The sequence below is a fragment of the Eupeodes corollae genome, chromosome 2 (genome assembly GCF_945859685.1).
Source record: "Eupeodes corollae chromosome 2, idEupCoro1.1, whole genome shotgun sequence".
In the NCBI taxonomy this organism is placed as follows: domain Eukaryota; kingdom Metazoa; phylum Arthropoda; class Insecta; order Diptera; family Syrphidae; genus Eupeodes; species Eupeodes corollae.
Window position 1 is genome coordinate 8,672,780 of NC_079148.1, and position 21,334 is coordinate 8,694,113.

Here is a 21,334-nt window from a genome sequence, read left to right on the forward strand (position 1 = left end):
ACTTGTGGTGTTGCATCGACTTCCATTATTGTTGTTAGTGAAGCATTTCCTTCCGCTGAAGGGGCTTCTGTGGGGGGCGTGTTGAACGTATCTTCATCTTTTTTATAGAAAAAGATCATGATTTCATCAAAACCATACCTAATCACGCCTTTGGTCGCGGCCAGTGGATCTATAGTGACCCACTGTCTCCTTCTCAACCTTTGGTACTTTCCAGTCGTGCGTAGGCAGGTCCGGATTACTTGTTCTGATCAGTTTCATGATCATATCTGGGCAGTTGTGTAGAGCCGGGATCATTATACGTGCTCTTGGCCGGCAAGGAATATTCTCCCTTGCAACAACCTCGAGCTTGGCACCCGGCCAGACTTCTGGCAAGCCATTGACAGCAGCCCTGTATAGATCGAAAGATCTCTGATCACCACAGGCGATGAGTTTGATACGATTTTGGTACCATCCTGCATCGGCTGTGTCTGGGAGAGGCCCCGGATTTTCCTCGATCACAGATACAAATCTGAAACCATCCACATGACTCCTGTCAATGACCGCGGCAATGATCTTGCCTTTGAGCGCGTCGCTGAAGGAAAGATTTGACGTTGAGTCACCTCAGGTCGGTTTAGCTTTTTTGCTAAGAAAGCCACTAGCTCACTCGAGTTTACGCGTTTGCTCTGGGGTTCTTTCCGCCGCCGGTATGACACCAACTGCGGCTAGAATCCTCTCAGCATTGCGTTGGTCTCGATTGGCCTGTGACTTCTTTGACTTCTTTTTGGCCGGCCCTATTTTCGTGTGACACAGATGTGGGTTCACCTCCAGATTTAGTCGCTACCGATACCAATCCGGGTGTGCCCTCACCCTTCGAGTCAATTCCACATGTACAGATTTTGTTTCTCCGGATGGGGTGTCCCTCCTTGGGGTCGCTTGCAACGTCCTAGCAGGAGCGGGGAAGAGGTGGAGTGTGGAATTGCCGCCCTTGGGACAGCCGAGCATCACAGCTGTTCTACTGACGGGTAATTTCTTCAAGTAAAGGTTGCGGCTAGTAGAGGGAGAAGGACTCTCGCTACTAGTGGCAACCACAGGGTTGACATCACGTTCACACACCTGAGTTGGCTCGACAGCCTTTTCAAGAGATGTGACCGCATTGGCAGCCATGGCGCGATTTGTTTTGTTTGATTTTTTTTTATTTGATTCTTTCATTTTATTCCCACGAGTAAAGCGGAAAGACGATCAGCCCCTAAAGTCACCTACCAATTTCTAAACAATTTATTTTTCTCTGGAATTGAACACATCAATTTTTTCGCATCTGTCAAAAAAAAAATCGTTAAAGTACTGCATCGCATTAGCTTCAAAGTGAGTATACCTCCCAGGGCTTCTTGGGAGAATACATCATTTGAACTATAAACTATGGGGTTGGTGGAGGCGTATACTAAGATAGACTAAACTTAAGTCTCTCCTTTCGTCTACCCGATCATTGTAGCTTGTTCCAAGCTGAAATCCTGCCTAAAAAAGAAGTCCTATATTGGCTTAGAGAAAACGTTATAAGAACTAATGATATACGCATCTTCTCGAAAAGCTAAGCTGCGTTAAAGTCCCTAGACTCTGTCTATTGTCAATCAACTCTTACAGAGATGGTAACACAGTTCAACATTCACCTTTTCTGGGTGCCGGGCCATAGAGACATTCTAGGAAATTGCAAAGCTGACGAACTGCAAAAAGCGGAACAACTTTACCTTTGCTGGCTCACAATGCTAGCTTAGGTATCCCCTTAGCTACATGTAAACTCATCCTAAAGCAAGATACCATAGAGAAAACAAACTTCAGGTGGAATAACACCACCACCTGTTTAGCGAAAAAAATAATTTGGCCTAATCTTAGCGCCAGACGCTTAAAACAATTAATCTCTCTGAGTAGATTGCACATTAGCTACGTTATATGTAGGTTTCCTGCCAGGCACTGCTTAATAGGAGGGCATGCTATTCGACTTGGAGCCCCTGCAAATGATTTTTGTAGGAGGAGACAATCTCTCATCTTCTGTGCACACGCCCTGCCTTATCACAAAGACGTAGAATCCATCTTGGACACTACTACTTCAACGATACCAGCGATCTAAAAAATTCTGACATTATTTGTCTCCTACACTTCATTCGGAGCTCCAATTGGTTCGACGAGTTAAGCTGATCAACTGATCCATGTGGTATCACAACGGACCATGCTTTGGTCTAAGTGTGTTGGACTTCCCAACCAACAGCCACTTTAACCTAACCTAACCTAACAGCATCGCATACAATGTCACCGAATCATAGGATATCGAAGAGAATTGCGCTCCAACGTTACCTCTATAGGACCGCTTTATTTTAATTAAACTCTCTTATTTCTTGTTTGTTTAATATGGGGCTATTGTACCAAACCTAACCCTAAAGTGATACCGTAATAACCATTTATGTCAAACTCTATCACAATCATTTTGTAATTGCTTGATTAATACCTGAAGATTTTAATTGAAGAATGACTGTCTTGAAGACAACCCCTAATCAAAGCATTAAGTATACTTATAATAATAAAAAAATACGAAGTTCAAAACTCCCTTTCATGCTATAGTTCGCTGAACGTCTTAATTGCTGTTAGAACTTTAGCTATACTTAACGAACAGAACAATTTAAATTTTAACTTCCGGAATTACTGGTTACTTTAGTGAGAACGAACCTTAAATTATATTTCTCTCATAAGTACATATTTACCTATCGTTTTGTTATAAGTTTGTTTTGTTTTTAAGTTAAACATTACGCATAAGTTTTATATTCAATTCATTAAACACAAAATAGCGCTTCTTTCGAGAATCTTTAATTAACAATTTTATTTCAGTTAACAACAATAATGGCAATTAATCGCTTGGGCAATTAAATTTTCAAGTGATATCAAGTAGAAACAATCATTTTTATAAATGGATGGTGGAGTGGTCATTCACTGGACAGAAGGTAGGTACATGTATATTTTTATAGCTATAAAATTTAGCATACAGTAGGAGGATGAGGGTTTTGAGGTATAAGCAGTCTTTTAAAAAAACACCTGTAGGTATTCTAAGAAAAATGCCTTGATTTATTGGTTGAAGCTCTTTTTATGTGTTTTTGCAACGCAGAAACTTAAATTTAAATACATTGGCGCAAAATTTTAGACGATTTAGTACGATGTTAAATCATTTTTAGTATGATACTAGGTTAAAAAAAGGATTTTGATAATTTTAAACGAGTTTAGTATCGTACTATCTTCTTAACATTTTACTAAAGTTAAAATCACCAAATGGCTACTTTATCTTTTTAGTATCGTATTAAATCTATGTCAGACAGATTTTTCTTGTCATTTTTCTCAAATGTGACAGTGTTTAATTTCTAAAAGGTTATTATTCATTAAATGTCCAAATTGTAACGGATCATAAATGCAGAATTATAGATATCGTTGCAAGATCTCGTGGGTCTCTTCATGACTCCAACATTTGGAACAATTGTCGCCTTAAATCCCGAGAGAATTCACGGACAAATTGTTTCTTCACAAAGCCAGCATTGTTTTGAAGTTCGGATTTAATTTGTTGTGTAAGCCTCAAAGGCACAGTTAATGCCAATCGCAACATCTTGTTATTTTATTTCAATCTTTTATAAATTGCAAGTTAATTCCGAAAAACGAAAAAATATAAATAAATAAATAAACCACGGCGAGCTATGAAAACAAAATGAAAAAAGAAAATACAAATTCAATGTTGTCACTTTGACATTTGCAAAAATATTAAGGTATGTTTGTTTTGTTTGCTCCACAATCTGTCATTATTTAGATGTGTTTATGTTTTTTTTTTTAATAAAATGGTTTTAGCATGATACTAGTTAGCAAAACAATAAAAAGTGTTTAAAATTAGTGAAAAGTTAGTAGATTACTATGTATATAGTAAATTGTTAACTAGTATCGTGCTAAGGCCTTAATAATAGGTTGTTTAAAATTTTGCGCCATTATTTTTTGAGACAAGACCAGGAAATGTAACAAAATATTATTATGGGTATGAATAAAAATGTAACTTAACTTTTCTCAGGCATTTCAAAATTAATAGATCCAGATCATAAAAACGTTTTCAGAAGAAAAATATCACTTAAAAATTAAGTTCTTCAATAATTTTGCTTCAATAACTCTTAGTGAGGAATGAATCAAATATTCGCCCCATTTGTGATTTTCAAACAAAAATACTAATTTAAAGGCATTTCAATCTCTTAAACCCTTTTGCTTACATTGTTTTCTAACGTAGATTTTTAGAAGTACAGAACTTTTGGTTGGCAACACTATTTTCACTACCAGCCATTTTGTCAGCTGTCATGTGATACATAGGTATTCAGTTTTTGTTTGACATTTCAATATAATGGCTGCGTTCAATCTCACGTTGGATAGGGTATCTTGGATAGGTGGATTTTTAGATACATTGTTGAACGAGTTGGATAGCTGTATTGTAGATAGTTGTCAGAAAATAGAAACAGCTTTCAGCTGTTGACAAAAAGCAGAAAAGCATTTAACCTTTTATTATAATATTGTAGCGCTTTTTCATATTTTTTAATATTAATTCTAATTATTTCTCATCAAAAATTGACTCGTGTTCTTCAAGAACGTTTGCAATTTCTTGAAAAATTGTTCTTCGACGGATATTTGGGTCTCGCAGCTGGTCCTTTCTATTTCTGCACTCCTCCAAGAAAAACAGAATGGATTTATGTTCCCAACCTTTAAAAAAGGGAATAGAGTGGTTATTCTTTGGGGTTTTGAATCATCTGAAAGAATAACTTACCTTTCCTATTTATTTATTTACCTGCATTTTGTTCTACCTCTGGTACAGGATGAGGTTCTTCAACTTCAGGATGCTGGACACTAGATTGGAGGTAATACCTAGCAAATGGGTCATCTTCATCTACAAAACGAGAACAAAATAAGTCAATTTTGGAGATTAAAAAAATAGATAATAATTTACTTTTATCGTTCCTTCATCGTCTATTATGTACAGAACATCCTCAAATACAACTTCAACTAACTTTTTGTATGTTTTTGTTTACCAACAAATACAAAAAGCTGAAATCAATTTTCAAGTTTCTTGAAATTCAATCATGTGTTGAATCAGCTGTTCTGTCAGATATCTACATACCTTAGAAATTCTTGAATATTTTTGATTCCTTTTTTGAGATCTCAGCTGTTTTTGATCAGCTGTTCTTTTACAAAAAAAACATTAACAAAAAGTTATCCGGATACCCTATCTGCCTGAGATTGAACGCAGCCAATAAGACTGACGCCTGAACGCTTCCAATTTGTACACGTCATTTAATTTAAAAATCATAATTCTTTTCTTAATACGTTTTACGTCAATTTTACGAAACTGCCGTATTTCGACTGATGATGATACTCAGGTGCATATTGAGACACTATTACATCCACAAAAACTGGGTTGGTGAAATAATTTTAACGTACTTCTTAAAAAACGGTGTTGGCCAGAACGTTACAGTAAATGGTGACTGCCTTAGAGCCATGCTTAGTGACTTTTTCGTACATCCATTAAACATTTAAACAACCATGATATGCAGTAGCTATGTTTTCAACAAGACGACGCGGCGCAATATGTAACACAGCTCGTTCCCCAATTGATTTATCGAAGAACGCGTTTTGTACCCATTTAGGTTTACGTCAAAGACCGGTGACATTGATATGTGAAGTTTATAGTATACGTCGATAAGCCAGAAACCATTAACCACTAAGAAGAAAACCTTCGCTACTTTACCGTCGATATAATAAACGGTTTCACAAAACTAATAGAAAATTGAAACTCTTAGTATAGTAGAAAATTTCCAAGAAAACACATCGGCAGTAACCAGATTTTCGTATTTAAAAATTGGTATAACTGAAAGAAGATCTGTCAGAATAATAACAAAAAAACACGCAAATAGAAAAAAGTTTTGAGAAAATTAAAACTTAAAATTAACTAAAAAAAACTAATAAAATTGACAATTTTCAAGAAGAAATTATAAGAAAACATCTTTAAATTGAGATTCTATAAAAATAAGTTAATTTAACAATTGCTTCAACGAGGGGGTTTGTTCGTAGACTACTTCATTAACATGTGGTGTTGAAGCGAGCCACTCGATTCCGGCCGAGGATTGGTGTCGAGTTGAATTTTGTGAAGAAAACCTGTGTGGAGGAGTTGCTTTTACACATAATGCATTAGGTCTGTTTATTTGCATGTTTGTGTACAAAAAATATAGTTTTGCTTTAATCAAATTAAAAAAAGAGGGTGGGATGCGACCCACACTGATAACTTCCCATCATGTCTGTCGATTTGTCTTGCTTAAAAGTTTGTCTATATGTACTCATATCAATTTTTACCAAATTTGCGTACTATTTTTTGTAGATTTTATTTTTTATGAAAAAAACGGACTGTTGGATTTTTATATAAAAATTACTGAATATCGAAAACAATATTTTTTTGTGAAATAAAATTAGTTTGAAGCCAATATTTTTAATTTTTGAAAAGCTATTTGAGTCGAAAGTAAATCTTTACCAAGTTTTAGTATTGTTTTTTTTTTTAGAGTTCAATTTTTTGTAAAAAAAAACTTTCAATTCGATTTTTTTCAAAGTTTTATCGAATGTTGAAAACAATATTTCTTATAAGATAAAATTAGTTTGAAGCCAATATTTCAAATTTTTGAAAAGATATTTGAGTCGAAAATCAAGTTTTACCAATTTTGAGTAATGTTTTTTTTGATTTTTATTTTTTACAAAAAAAACTGTCAATTCGATTTTTCTCAAAATTTTATCAGATGTCAAAAACATTATTCTTCGTTGCACAAAATTGTTCTGGAGATGAAATCATATTTTAGTCTTAAAATTTTGGAGGTGACAATTTTTTTTCAGTTTTTTCGATTTATAAAAAAAAAACGTTAAATAAAATTTTTCCAAAAAATATACTTGTTTGGTATCACATTAGAATTCATTATATAAAATTTAATTCAAGTGTCTAGCGTTTTTAGTTCGTAAGATACTTAGGGTTAACCGAAATTTTCGCCTTTTTTTCAAACTGCTATGGTAAAAAAACCACCCACGCAATTGTCTTGAGAGCCCTTTCTGCATCTTTCTGCCTTATTATCTGTATGACAAAATTTATTTGAAATCGATATCTCTTCTGGTTCTTGAGTTATGGAGGACCAAAAAAACGTTGCGAACGTACGTACACACGCACGCACAGGCATCTCTCTCAAAAATCTTTTATTTCGACTCTAGGGACCTTGAAACGTCGAGAAATGTCAAAATTTTCAATTTGACAAATCGCACCCATTACAATAACTTCCTATGGGAAGTTAAAAAATTGCAAATGGAGTAGGTAGCGTATTCTTATATGTTGCTGAACTATTCAGTTTTTCATTGTTTAACACGAATCAAAGTATCTCACTTGCACTTTATAAGAAACATCGAAACACCATTTGCATTTTAGAAAATGTTGTCAAACCTTATCATTTTTAAATCTTCTTGTGTGGTGGAAACACCAAATAGATTTATAGCAAAACTTAATTATCTTTTCTATTCTTGCAAAATAAGCCCAGTTAGTCCATTTTTACAAACAAAACTAAATAATATCAACAGTAAAAGATTGATTTTTCCCCAATGGAAAATACACATGATTTAAAATGCACAACTACTCAACGAACACAGCCATCGAGATACGAATGCAATATCAATCGTATCAACATTTGAGAACGAAATCACATAAGATCCATTCGAGACTTGTATGAATGTCAAAAACCCATCCGTAGTAGGATTCTACTTTAACTTTTATCTGTAGTATTCATACTACGGATATGGTTTTTGTTATTAAGCCTAGTACATACTTGTGAACCATCTCGTGAACCCATACAAATTTCAGTTTTTGGTTCACCCGTGAACTTGCTCGTGAAGCTGAGTGGAGAACAAAGTGGAGAGTTTTCGTTCACGGGCAATTCACGTGCAAAATGTACGGGAACTGTTGGTGAAGCTTTGACATTTGGTTTGTTCATGTTCACAACGTGTACTCACAAGTGTGTACCAGTGAGCAATGTCAAAAGTTCACTTTCTCCACTGGCGAACGTTCACTTCACGAGGAAGTATGTACTAGGCTTTAGTGTTAAATTCTACCATACTATTGATAGATTTTTCAACAAAACATGGGTATTGGTTTTCATCATTGCAACCAATCATTGGATTTTTTTGACAGGTCCGGTCGTAGCGAAAATTGAAAATGTCTGTTATTGAAAAAACTGTCCGATTGAACCCCAAATTATAGAAAGCATACGTTTAAATTTTTGACAAAATACAATAAACTGATAGGTGCCAGTTACAGCTAACTTTGGTTTTTATCATTGAAAACAAATACTGGAATTTAAAAAAATAAAAAATTTCTGTCATTAAAAAAAGTTTTTCCTGATTGAAATCCACCGAAAAAATTTTAATTACAGAAATCTGTCATTGGAATTGTGTGAATTTGGAACGATTCGTTTCACTTTTGAACATAAAAGTATCAGCTGTTTAGGAAAATGAATTTCATTCCGGAAAATAGAAAAATACATTTTTATGATTAATTTAACAAGATTTTTGAAAATACTAGAATGACTATTTTCATAATCAATCGGAAACATTTTTAGTGAACGTGATTTTTGTTTCAACAAATGTTTCAGTACCTTTAGCTAAATAATTTAATACCTACATAATGTATATAAGGTAAAACGTGTAAATGTTATTTAATATTCATTTTATATTGGACTGCCTTTCAGCTACCATTAATCAAGTTACAAGTGTAATTACTTTAATCATCATAAAAATTGCACTTGACGACTTACCTATGCATTTGTTAGACATAAATAAAATATGGATGGATATGCTATCGGTAAGTTATTCTAATAGTCAAGGAGGTAACGTTGGCGGTTATAGGTTTATATACGTTTATATTAAATAAGATGGCTAAAATTCACTTTTATTATAACAACGATTGCGCCGGAACTGTTAAGTAGTAGTACTTAAGTATAGCTGAAGAACAATTCTTTGGTATTTAAAATTCTTAAGTACCAGAAGGATTTTCTTAAAAATATCAGGTACCAGTATCTAAGTCATTGTTTTTACTTCAATCTCTTTTAATTCCTAATACGGTCTTGAATTTATTTTCAAATTACTCAAATACTTTAAATCCCATTGCACTGAAATTAATTTTCAAGTAAAACAGGAATTGAAAAGCTCAAGTCTCGGTATTGGCTATTAAAATGTCCAAGTATAAAATTGAAGGAATTGTATGGATACTTACAAAATTCAAGTACAGAGAAATTGCACAATCAATCAATCAATCGATTCTATAATATTTTAATGAATTTTTCTTTATTTTGCACCCATATTATTGAGTTTCCTCAAAACTATTTTTAAAAAAAGATTTAATCAAATTTTTGGAAACTTTAAACTCGAAAACCCTTTAAATCCAGTTGTGCCGTAAAATTAGTTTTGAAGTAACTCAATACCCGTGTTTTGTTGGAAAATCTATCAATAGTATAGTAAGATTTTACACGAATAACAAAAACAATATCCGCAGTATGAATACTACCGATAAAAGTTGAAGTATAATCTTACTACGGATGGGTTTTTAACATTTATACGAGTCTCAAATGGATCTTAAGTTATTTCGTTCTCAATTGATATTGCATTTGTATCTCGATGGCTGTGTTCGTTGAGTAGTTGTGCATTTGGAATCATGTGTTTTCCATTGGGGACAAAAATCAATCTGTTACTGTTGATATTATTTAGTTTTGTTAATAAAAATGGACTAACTGGGCTAGTTTTGCAAGAGAAAACAATAGAAAAGATACAAAGTTTTGCTATGATTCCACCAAAGGTTTATCTCAGTTTAGATTATATTACCTACTCCATGTGCATTTTTTTTTTAATTTGATTAAGACAAAACCCTATTTTTTTTTGTTCACAAAAATGTTAATAAACAGACCATAACGCATCATTTGTAAAAGCAACTCCTCCACACAGGTTTTTCTGCTCAAATTTTTACTCGTCTCCGATCCCCGACCGGAATCGAAGCGAATCAACCTAATTTCAACTCGATTCAGGTATATAAAGAATTTAGACGAATTCAAGCTCGCTTCAACGCCTTATGTTAATGTAGTAGTCTACGAACAAACCCCCTTCTTGAAGTTTTTATTTCTTGTCAAACTGGTGGGTTAAAACTTTGAAATCAACTAGATATCACATTACATAGACGTATTTTCTTAATTTTTGATAGTCAACTATCAAAAATCAGCTTACACGAGTTCACCCCTGGTACGAATTTCGCTATTTTTTTTTTGAATTTTTTGAAAAATTATTCTGGCAAATATTCAGTTGTATCAACTTTCAAATATAAAAACCGGATTACAGCGGATCGTTTTTCTTGGCAATTTCTCACTGTACTATATATGGAATACCAAAAAAACGGCTAATAACACAGTCTGTTCTTTTGTACATTCTAATCCTTTTATAAAGATATCATATTAAATAATCTCTGGAAGCGAAACGACTTAATTTTTATTTTCAATAAAATCTAATTAAAATTATTTTTCAATTTCTCAAAAACGATTTTGAAAATTTCAAAATTACTTCGAAGTGTTAAACTGATCGTTAATTTATGTTTGATTTTGGCCTTTTAAATTTTGACTATACAATTTTTTTAAAGCTGAACTGTCAGAAACTAGTAAATTGTCTAGAACGTACTCATTATTGACGCTTGAAAGTAAACATTTTCATTTAAAAACAGCGCGAATAATTAAACATCAAAAAAAAAACCCATCGGTAACATTTTTGTTTTTAGTTTTTGAACATGTTACAGAATTATTTTTGGCAAAAGATTGATGCAATAAGATGAATCCTATATTTAAGTTTTTTTCTTTCAAATGCAAGCCAAAGAAATACAAGCTCCGAAATTAATGAAAGAAGTCGTTGCCACCCCAACAAGGGTAAACAAGATTATTAGGATGACCTTTAGTCAGAAAACATTTACCATCAGAGGCCTTATCACTTTTAATTGACTTAGACCTAACTAAAAAGCAGTATGAGGTTCTACATGAATCCAACAAGAATATTTATCCTCTTATTCGCTGATAAAAGAGGCAAAGAAAGAGTGTTATCCCCTTGCAGAATCAATTCACGTGACAGAATGTGGTGCGGAAGTAAAACTGCAAGATTTATTACATCACACAGCTTCTAGACTTTGTAAATACTTGGAAGATAAAATTAAAGCATGTGATTTTCAAGAAGTAGTTGATTTGGAACTAATTTCGAAATGGGGATGTGATGGCAGCCAACAGCCAATTCTGGCAATACATCAAAACGGTTTTCTTAGCGATCCAGATACAGCTTGTGAAATTACAGGTATTGACATACGCTTTATAAAAATCTAAGAATAATTTTAGAAGCTTTCTTCTGGATATGCAATTGATTACGATAATTTCGCGAAGTTTGCAAGAACCACTGCTGAACTATACATACAGTTATACGACTGGCATTCAATGACACCAACGCTCCACAAAATACTTCAACATGGCCCTTCTATAATTAAACAGACCCGAAACAAAATTTTCAGGAGCTAAAGGCAAGATTTTTCAAGAAAATTCCCTAGAGTACTGTGCAATAGAGATGGTTTAATAGACTCTTGCTGACTTCGGATTCTTTCTTGAGCTGTCAACGGAAACGAAAGAAAAATAAAACCAGTGAAAGTTTCTTACCAGAAACAATAGAATTATTCTTGGAGGAAGACTCAGAATTGAATTTAATAAATTAAAAATAAAATAATACATAATTGCAAATGTTTGTTTTGTTTAACCTGAAATATTAACAATTTTAATAAATTTAATGCATAAATTAAGTTAAATTGAAAAAAAATTAATTACATTTTTTTTAAATTTAACATGAAAATTATTTTCAGGGTAACTTTTTAATGCATCATAAGTTATAGAATAGTGTTTTAGGCCGATTGCAATGAGAAAAACATACAAAATATTTTTGACCGGATTTTGAGGTCCTCTATGCGCCGTTACGATGGATTTTATGCTTCAAGAAATTAATTAGCTAAACATCGACAAAGTTTTCATACAAAGCTAAGAACCATTAAAATAAAATCAATTTGATGAAAACTTATTTGCCTGGTGTGTCGCTGTAAGGTTCCCCGATCCGGCGATTTAAAGATTCGGGGTTACTTTGCATTGGGTTATGTTAAGTCATTGGTTTATGCCGATACAAATCAGCAACTCCAAAAGCTTTAAAAGCCAATATGCAATTCATAATTTGCGCAATATTTCCAAACCCAATACAAATTTCGGGATAATTTACTTCAATGTCTCATAAAGAACGAAATTCTTCTAAAGATATTTATGAGGTTTAATATTTCTCCGTCTTTGTCTTTCGTCTTTATCTACAAAAACAAAACTTTGCAATTAACAAAAAATGCCTTCATTGAAGTCACCTAAGGATTGGCACTCCAAATTTTGCATTCGCCAATAAGATTTGAACTTTAAAAAGATTGCAATCATTTGAAAACAATCAATTCATTGCAATCATTTAAGAACTCATGTACGCATTTAAAAGTACTTACATTCTTTTGAAATCTCTAAATTTGAATGTAAAAATTGCAAACAAATTGAAAAGAATGCATCATAAAAGATTACAATCCTTTTCCATTAAGTTTTCAATTAAAAAGTTTAAAACACCCCACCAAAAATGCAATATCTTGTCTCAGACTGTAAGACCCAGAAGTCATTTCTATTATTTTGTATTCCAAACTCCAGTTCAACCCCCGTGGCACAATAGAAAATTTTTGCGTGCTAGTTTAAACAAAAAAATAATAACAAACCCAAATTAGACAGGTAGCCAAAGCTTTCTTTACCACACTCCATCCACAAGCACCTGCCAAAAACAACAACTACCTTTCATAAGCTCGTAAAAAGTGCTCTCTCCCTTTCTTTGTATGAGTTTTTAATTTGACTCTCTCTTTCCCCAATTATAAGTCTACAGTCTACAGTCTACACTCAACAGGTAAATAGAGGTGGGTATGTCAAATTCAGCATTCTGTCAACGCAAACAAAGGTCCCCCAACAACAACAAAACCCTCTTAACTCGTTGGCGTTGTTGTCATATGTACGCAGCTGATGCTGATGCTTAAATTATTTCATCTTTTCCCCTTCATACCGTTCATAACATCTTTTCTGATGAAGCGCGGAGTCAGTCCCCAGTAGAAGCAGAAGCTAGAAGGTGTGGTGAGTTTTCGAACCTACCATTTCTTCCAAACAACGCTGATCTCTTGATCAACTTCAGTTTAGCCAGCAATCAGCATTCTGATGAAGCTCTGAAAATGATCTGATGTCTGGGACTGGGTCTGGGTCTGGGCTTAGTGTTGTTAGTTTCATTGCGGCTTTTCTAAGAATCGGTCGGAAAGCGGAACAACTCCCGCTTCGGTAATTTGTGTTTTGAACAAAATTGAAGTTTCTAAATTAAAGTGCATATTCTATTGCAAAAATAAAAGTTGACGTACTGATAAGAATTTTTCTTCTCTTCGTTTTTTGTTTGAAAAATTTCAGTTAGGTAAAAAGAAACTACAATTATTTGTAATCTCTGTCAGTTTGACATTTCATTTGACCTGTAAAGCTGAATCTTCGAATTTCAATGTAAAACTTATTCCAGTGAGCATTTACTCTAAAGAAAAGTCACTTTATCACGATCAAGAATACTGTTTCCGAGCACCTTATTCAGATGCTTGCTGCACTGTCACTTGCTTGTTAAACGTTGTCATCGGTCGTCGCCGAAGCAAAGTACTCTTTCGTGTCGTTATAAAAGTTCTGATAGCTAGGAAAAAATTCCATGAGGATCTCTAGATCTGGTAAAACCAGTCTTGAAAGAATAAAAAGTAAAAACTACAAATACAAAAGCTATAAGCAAAGTCATATTTATGTTCATTCGGACCGGTCGCGGTCGTTTCAAACAGGATGACTTCAATTTTGCCATAAATTTATACCTGGTTTTTCTCATGCCATAAAATTGTTAAATAATTTCCTCCCATCAGGTTAGGCTTAAGCTTAGGCTTAGGCTGACTTTGCTACAAAGTATATTGGAACCACTCTTTTGTTTGTGACTTTTGCATTGCGGGAATGCCACCGCTGCGCCACACCGCCGCCGCGCAGAAGTAGCGCGCTTAGAATACCAATTTTCCATTGGAAAGTGATTTCCTCGGTGCATGTGTTGCGCATTGAATTTCTTCTTTGGTAGTTTGCTTTGGTGGGCTTATTTATTAGCTGGTCTTTTGTGCTCACTGGAAGGAGTGGAAGGCGTATAAGCATTTCTATGCGCGGACAGCGCCATATCATGTTGCGGGCTTAACTTTTTTGTTTACATTTTTGAGCTGTTGTCGTGCTCTTTCTTTTTTGTGAGGTTAGTGGTAATTATGTACTTCTTTTATGTACAAAATTAACAACAATTGCACTTCTTACACTGTCCGCATTCCCACGTGACGTCCATACCAAATTTTACCTGAAATAATGTCGTTTTCACTATAATTTTATTTACTCACTATATGCCCCCCATGCAAACAAAACAAAAATACAACTTGATAGAGCAACAAACAAACAAAAGAAAACAAAAAGAAATATTTTAATTTTATTAACAACAATTTAAGTGAAAGAAAAAGTAACTGAAAGTCACACCACGCCAAAGCACCATCAATAACATAAACGATCGTGGAATTATTATAGCAACTAAATTAATCCATAAATGAATTGATGGTGATCAAAGTGATTGAAAACAAAAGTGCTAATTTGTGATGCAAGATATTTTTATACGTAGAGAAAAAAAATATAAATAAATTAAATTAAAATCAGCAAAATAAACAAAAAAGAAGACAAAATTAAAACTTAAACGTTCGAAGAGATCACGATTTTATAGGAAAATTGCTGCTGAACGAATTGCGGAAACAGAACTTTTTTGTTTGTTTTTGTTTAAGCGGAAGAACATCTTTGGTGAGTTAGTTTTATTTTTTGTATTGGTGCTGTTCGATTATAAGTTTTATGTAAATATCGTCTAGGACAAGGTAATGGGTTCATTGAATCAAAATTGAATTCAAATCTCAGAATTATGGAAAAAAAACGTACGAAAGAAAAGAATTACGAAAATGTGATCATCAACTTGTTGCGAAACAGCTGATTTATTTACTTAGATTTCAATGAAAAAATAAATAGACATTTTTTATGAACAAATGATTTGTTTGATTGACCGTAATGAAAATGATCAATATTTGCTCACTTAAACATCATGAATGGTTAATATTGAAGGAAAAGAAACAATATGAACATCAGAAACTATACGAGTACAATTTTAATTACAATTGACTTTATATTAGACAGTAAAATAGTAAAATAATGTTGGTGTTCTTCATCATTATTTTTTATTATCATCTTCATTATGTCGCGTAGTTATCAATTTTCAAGACACTGTAATTGACTTATTTGTTTATTAATATTACTATTTCAAAACAAATAATATAGACGATATAATTACAAGCATTAGATGCTATATCGTTTCAGGGAGTGATATGCAATTATAAGTTGATCGAATTCAGGAATTCAATTTAAAGAAATTAACTGCAGAGATTAGTTATAATAAGTACATGTTTATATAAAACGGGCACTTTGACATATTCTTTTTCAGGGTACATATAATTTATGTCAAATAATAAAAATTAATAGAAATATATATTTTTATAGTTCTTCAATAAAATTTGATTTGCAGCTTCACTATCAAATCAAAGTGGTCTGTTTTTTTACTATTGTAAAGTGTTGTTCGGGCCAGTTATAGCTAATATTGAAAGTTTTCAATGATCGCTATAAACGATCGTTCAACAAAATTTAAATGATTGGTATCAATGATAAAAACCAATGATAGCTACAACTGTTGGTTATTAAAGTTCAAGCTTATTGTTATTTAAAAAGAACTTTACGTTATAACTTCGTATTTAACTTATTTTTGAAGTTTCGTAAGGTGATCTCTAGGACAAGAGTTGAAGATGTTGAACTGTCAAAATTCAAAAAAATTATATAACGAAATAAGACCAACTTCTTAAAAATGACTTTATTGAATTTTCCAAATTTGGAGCTATTTTTATACAGCTATTAGTCAACAAAAAAGTCGGATTAAATCCCTAAAAATAGGGAGTTATTATGTAAAAGATCTTACCATTTACATACAATTTTTTTGGGGATTATTTCATATTTTTGTTTGCGGATTATTTCACTGATCCCGAGTGCTCCTTGAAATATTTCTCGTTGATTTCGATCCAAGCTTTTCATACTGTACTTTAAAAAAAATTTAATATTTGATTTGTACGTTCGCGACGTTTTTTCGTTGTCCATACCTCAAGAACCAGAAGAGAAATCGACTTCAAATAAATTTTGTTATTCAGACAAAAGGACAGAAAAATGCAGAAAGGGATCTTAGGAAAATTGCGCGGGTGTTTTTTTTACCATAGCAGTTTAAAAAAAAGGTGAAAATTGTGATTAACCCTTAATATCTTACAAACCAAAAACGCTAGAGACTTGAATTAAATTTTATATAATGTATTGTAACGTGATACCAAAGAAGTATATTTTTTGAAAAAAAAATCAAATGAACGTTTTTTTTTTTTATAAATCAACAAAACTGAAAAAAAGAGTTGTCACGTCGAAATTTTTACGAATAAAAAGTGATTTTATCCCCAAAACAATTTTGTGCAACGAAAAATAAAGTTTTGAACATCTGGTAAAATTTTGAGAAATGAGAATTGACCTTTTTTTTATAAAAAATAAAAATCTGAAAAAAACATTACTCAAAGTTGGTAAAAATTGATTTTCGATTCAAATATCTTTTCAAAAAGTTGAGATATTGGCTTTAAACTACTTTCAATTTTTAAAAATATTGTTTTCAACATTCAGTAAAATTATGAAAAAATTCGAATTGATAGTTTTTTGACAAAAAATAAAAACCTAAAAAAAAATTAATACAAGTTGGTACAAATTGATTTTCCACTCAAATATCTTTTCAAAACTTTGACATATTGGCTTTAAACTATTTTTATCTATTAAAAAATATTGGCGCAAAATTTTAGACGATTTAATACGATGTTAAATCATTTTTAGTATGATACTAGTTTAAAAAAAGGGATTTTGATAATTTTAAACGAGTTAAGTATCGTACTATTTTCTTAACATTTTACTAAAGTTAAAATCACCAAATGGCTACTTTGTCTTTTTAGTATCGTACTAAATCTGTATGACATATGTCATTTTTCTCAAATGTGGCAAAGTGTTTTAAAATTGATGAATTGTGAAATAAAATTTATTTATAGATATCATAAAAAGTAAATTAATTTAAAATGTTTTCGGAGGAAGAAGATTTTGAAATGTTTGAGGATTCAGTGTTGTGTAGGAAAGTTAAAAGTTTTTAAACTGGAGCAAATCCTCTTGAAGAGCTGGACGAATAAATAACGAACGCAAATAAACCACTCCGAGTAATGAAAACAAAATTAATGAAAAAAGAAAATAAAAATTCAATATTGTCACTTTGACATTTGCAAAAATATTAAGGTATGTTTGTTTTGTTTGCTCCACAACCTGTCATTATTTAGATGGGTTCATGTTTTTTTTTTTAAATAAAATGGTTTTAGCATGATACTAGTTAGCAAAAAATAAAAAGTGTTTAAAATTAGTGAAAAGTTAGTAGATTACTATGTATATAGTAAATTGTTAACAAGTATCGTGCTAATTCCTTAATAATAGATTGTTTAAAATTGTGCGCCATTGTTTTAAACATTCAGTCAAATTTTGAGAAAATTCGAATTGACAGTTTTTTGTACAAAAAATAAAATCAAATTTAAAAATTTGTAAGAATAATTTAACTAATAACTTTTTTAACCCAACACGAAAACCTACAAACTTTTAAGCACGACAAAAACACATACGGGATGGGAAGTTATCAGTGTGGGTCGTATCCCAGCCTCTTTTTTTTGCATGGATTTGAAAACTGTGATGGATGATAATTTTGAAAAAAACCTATTTCCAAAAATTCCAATCTTTTTCAAAATGGACATGGAATTGATTAAAAATAAAGGAAAAAATTTTGTGCGTTTATATAACTTAAAGGGTGGAACAAAATTGTCATTTAGTTTAGCCCAAGACCTCTGGCGTGACAGCCAATATTCTCAAGTTTTAAAAAGATATTTGAGTTGAAAATCAATTTTTACCAACTTATATTAATTTTTTTTAGGTTTTTATTTTTTATAAGAAAACTGTCAATTCCATTTTTCTCAACATTTTTCAGAATGTTGAAAACAATATTTCTCATAAGATAAAATAAGTTTGAAGCCTAAATTTTAAGTTTTGGAAAAGATATTTGAATCGATATTCAATTTTTACCAACTTTGAGAAATATTTTTTTTTTTAGATTTTTATTTTTTATAAAAAAAACTGTCAATTCGATTTTTCTCAAAATTATATCAGATGTCAAAAAATTTATTCTTCGTTGCACAAAATTGTTTTGGAGATGAAATCATATTTTAGTCGTAAAATTTTGTATAATAACATTTATTTGAAATCGATATCTCTTCTGGTTCTTGAGCTATCGACGACGAAAAAAAGTCGCGAACGTACGGACGCACGAACGTACGTACACACAGAAATCTTTCTAAAAGTCTTTTATTTCGACTCTAGGAACCTTGAAACGTCGAGAAATGTCAAAATTTTCAATTTGACAAATCGGACCCATTACAATAACTTCCTATGGGAAGTTCATAACTCTTGCTAACCTCTGTTTCTTTGGACTAAGAAAGCTATTGAGTTGTAAAATCCTCTCTCGAGGAACCAAAGTGTTGCTATATAACTCCCTTATCATCCCTGTCCTGTTATACGGTGCAGAAGCATTGACTATGACAAAAGCGGATGAAAGCACCTTATGTCGGTTCGAGAGAAAAGTTCTTCGTGTGATCTATGGTCCCGTATGCATCGAAAGGGAGTGGAGGCGAAGATGGAACGAAGAGCTGTACGGGCTGTACAGCGACGTAGACTTAACCAGAAGGGTAAAAGTCCAATGACTAAGATGGCTGGGTCACGTAGAACGCATGGAAACCAATGCTCCGGTTAGGAAAGTCTTCGAATCCACACCCACAGGACAGCGCAGAAGAGGAAGACCGTGGATCAGGTGGCGGACACAAGTGGAAAGTGACCTCACCCAACTTGGAGCGCGAAACTGGAGACATCTAGATAGGGATCGAGCTAGATGGAGAAGTTTGTTGGGTGAGGCCCTAGTTCACACAGGACTGTAGCGCCATCTCAAGTAAGTAAGTAAGTAAGTTGGTTCTTAAAATTGTGTTTCGGCAACGTGAGTAGACTTCGTTAAATTTGCATTGAGGTGAACCACTCTCTTGTGTCCTATATGGAGTCAAAAGCTACGGCTCTAAGGGGAACCCAGCATCTCCTACAACAAATAGTCCTAATTCAAGTTTGTGTTCAAAAATAACTTTAAACTTTAAATAATTATATTGACTATTTGCAGGATATCAAATATTTTTGATATCCTGCAAATAGTCACTTTCTATCTTTGATTTCAGCTCACTCACATTCCAAATAAAGGAATCGTGACAAGCTTCTTGGTGGGTACACCTGTATATTAATTTTTTTTAAAATTATTATTAAAGAACATCATTACAAAAAAATAAGACTTATGAGCAAAACATTTTAACTAAATGATCCCTTCCGGTTGCAAAAAAGATGTTAATTGACTGCCGAGGAAATGATGTTAACATGGATCAATAAATCCAGTAACAGCTGGTACGTTGTGTTTTCCATAAAATGTTTGAGCAATTTCACGCTCTTCATCTGGGGTTGGCCAAGAAATCCACTGAGAGCAAAGCGCCTCTTTAAATATGTCGAAAACTTCTGATAGTACCAGACTAAAAGGGCTTTGCAATAACCCAATTTCATAGTCCATAGTCAAAAAGGAGTGGGTAGCTTTTTGATAGCCACCTTCCGCAAACAAGCGGCAAGCCAAACAATGGGTTGTATAGCAAATTTTTGTTTCGTTGGAGGCAAGGAAGGACCTAAGAGCTGGTTTGTTGAGCCTATAATGCTGTTGAAATCTGGAAATAATGCACCTTTAAGAAACACCAAATTAGAAAAATTTAGGTACATTTCATTCTTAGAATGGTTCTCGCAACTCGCAAAGTATTTCAATGATGCCTTAAATGACTTGAATGGCTCGTTTTTCCATTATTTCTTCTACCTCCAAGACCATTCGCAGTGCAATGCTTATTATTATTTGTTCCTTCTACATTTTCTTTTTATTGTAAATTATTAATCTTTTTTCAAAAATACTCCATTTACCAAGATCGTAATCTTTCTTTGTTTACATTGTTGTATTTGTAGTTAGCGGTACTTTGAAAAGCAAAAACAAAATGGGGTGCTTAATAAGTTTTTTTCACATTTTTCTTTTTACTTTTTTCTATGAAAAAGTCAGTTTTTAGCTTTAGTTTCGCAGTCATTTTATTGATAGCGAACCAGTGTACATTTTTGTCTTGAAAAATGCATGTTAAACATCAGTTTAATATAATTTACTCATTAATTTACAGCAATCACAACGAAGTTCTTTAAATTTCATAATTAATTTCGGATTATTGTATCAAAGATGCGTTCGTAGAACCATCAAGTTAAGGGTGCGAGCGCAATTTATTGAATTTAAATTCTGTTTTTGCAAGTAATTAAAATCTGTATCAATTTAATTTATATGAGTATATCTATAGTTTGTTTTTGATGGTTTAAGCTTGCAACTATTTTTAAATTCCATTTTGATTAATAAATATTAAATTTTAAAATAGAGTTATAATCGAAATATACCTCATCCTCAATACATTCTTGATTGATGGAAGCATACATGTATTTGCTATCAAACAAAATTATGCTTCAAATGAACACCAATATTAAAAAAAAAAATAAGAACGATTATAGCGAACTTATTGAATAAATGCAGAGTAAATAAAATGCAAAATTTTGACGTTAATCACAAAATGAAAACGTCAAAAAATCGTTCTGAATTCATGCACAACTCATTCAATAGATCATGTAATCGACATGAGTGTTTATTGTTGACGTACAGAACTTTCTTTTAGCGAATACCCACAGTTTAACAGTTTTCATTCATTCCTTAAAAATGTTTAGTTACCAACGTTCAAGTTTACTTATTATTGTTTTAAAGGTATGTTGAGTAAAAATGT

General features: G+C 32.5%; 1 protein-coding gene across 2 annotated transcripts in view; it reads left to right on the forward strand.

Moving 5' to 3' along the window:
- The first annotated feature begins 13,451 nt into the window (after positions 1–13,451).
- The window catches only part of LOC129948556 (ATP-binding cassette sub-family A member 13), a 63,526-nt gene continuing 55,643 nt past the window's right edge, over positions 13,452–21,334 (forward strand). Inside the window, exons 1-2 of one of the 2 annotated variants that reach the window (XM_056059637.1) lie at positions 13,452–13,632; positions 14,658–15,059. The gene's annotated coding sequence lies outside the window, so the exon portion shown is untranslated. The remainder of the gene's footprint in view (positions 13,633–14,657; positions 15,060–21,334) is intronic. The other variant, XM_056059636.1, reaches the window with a different exon arrangement.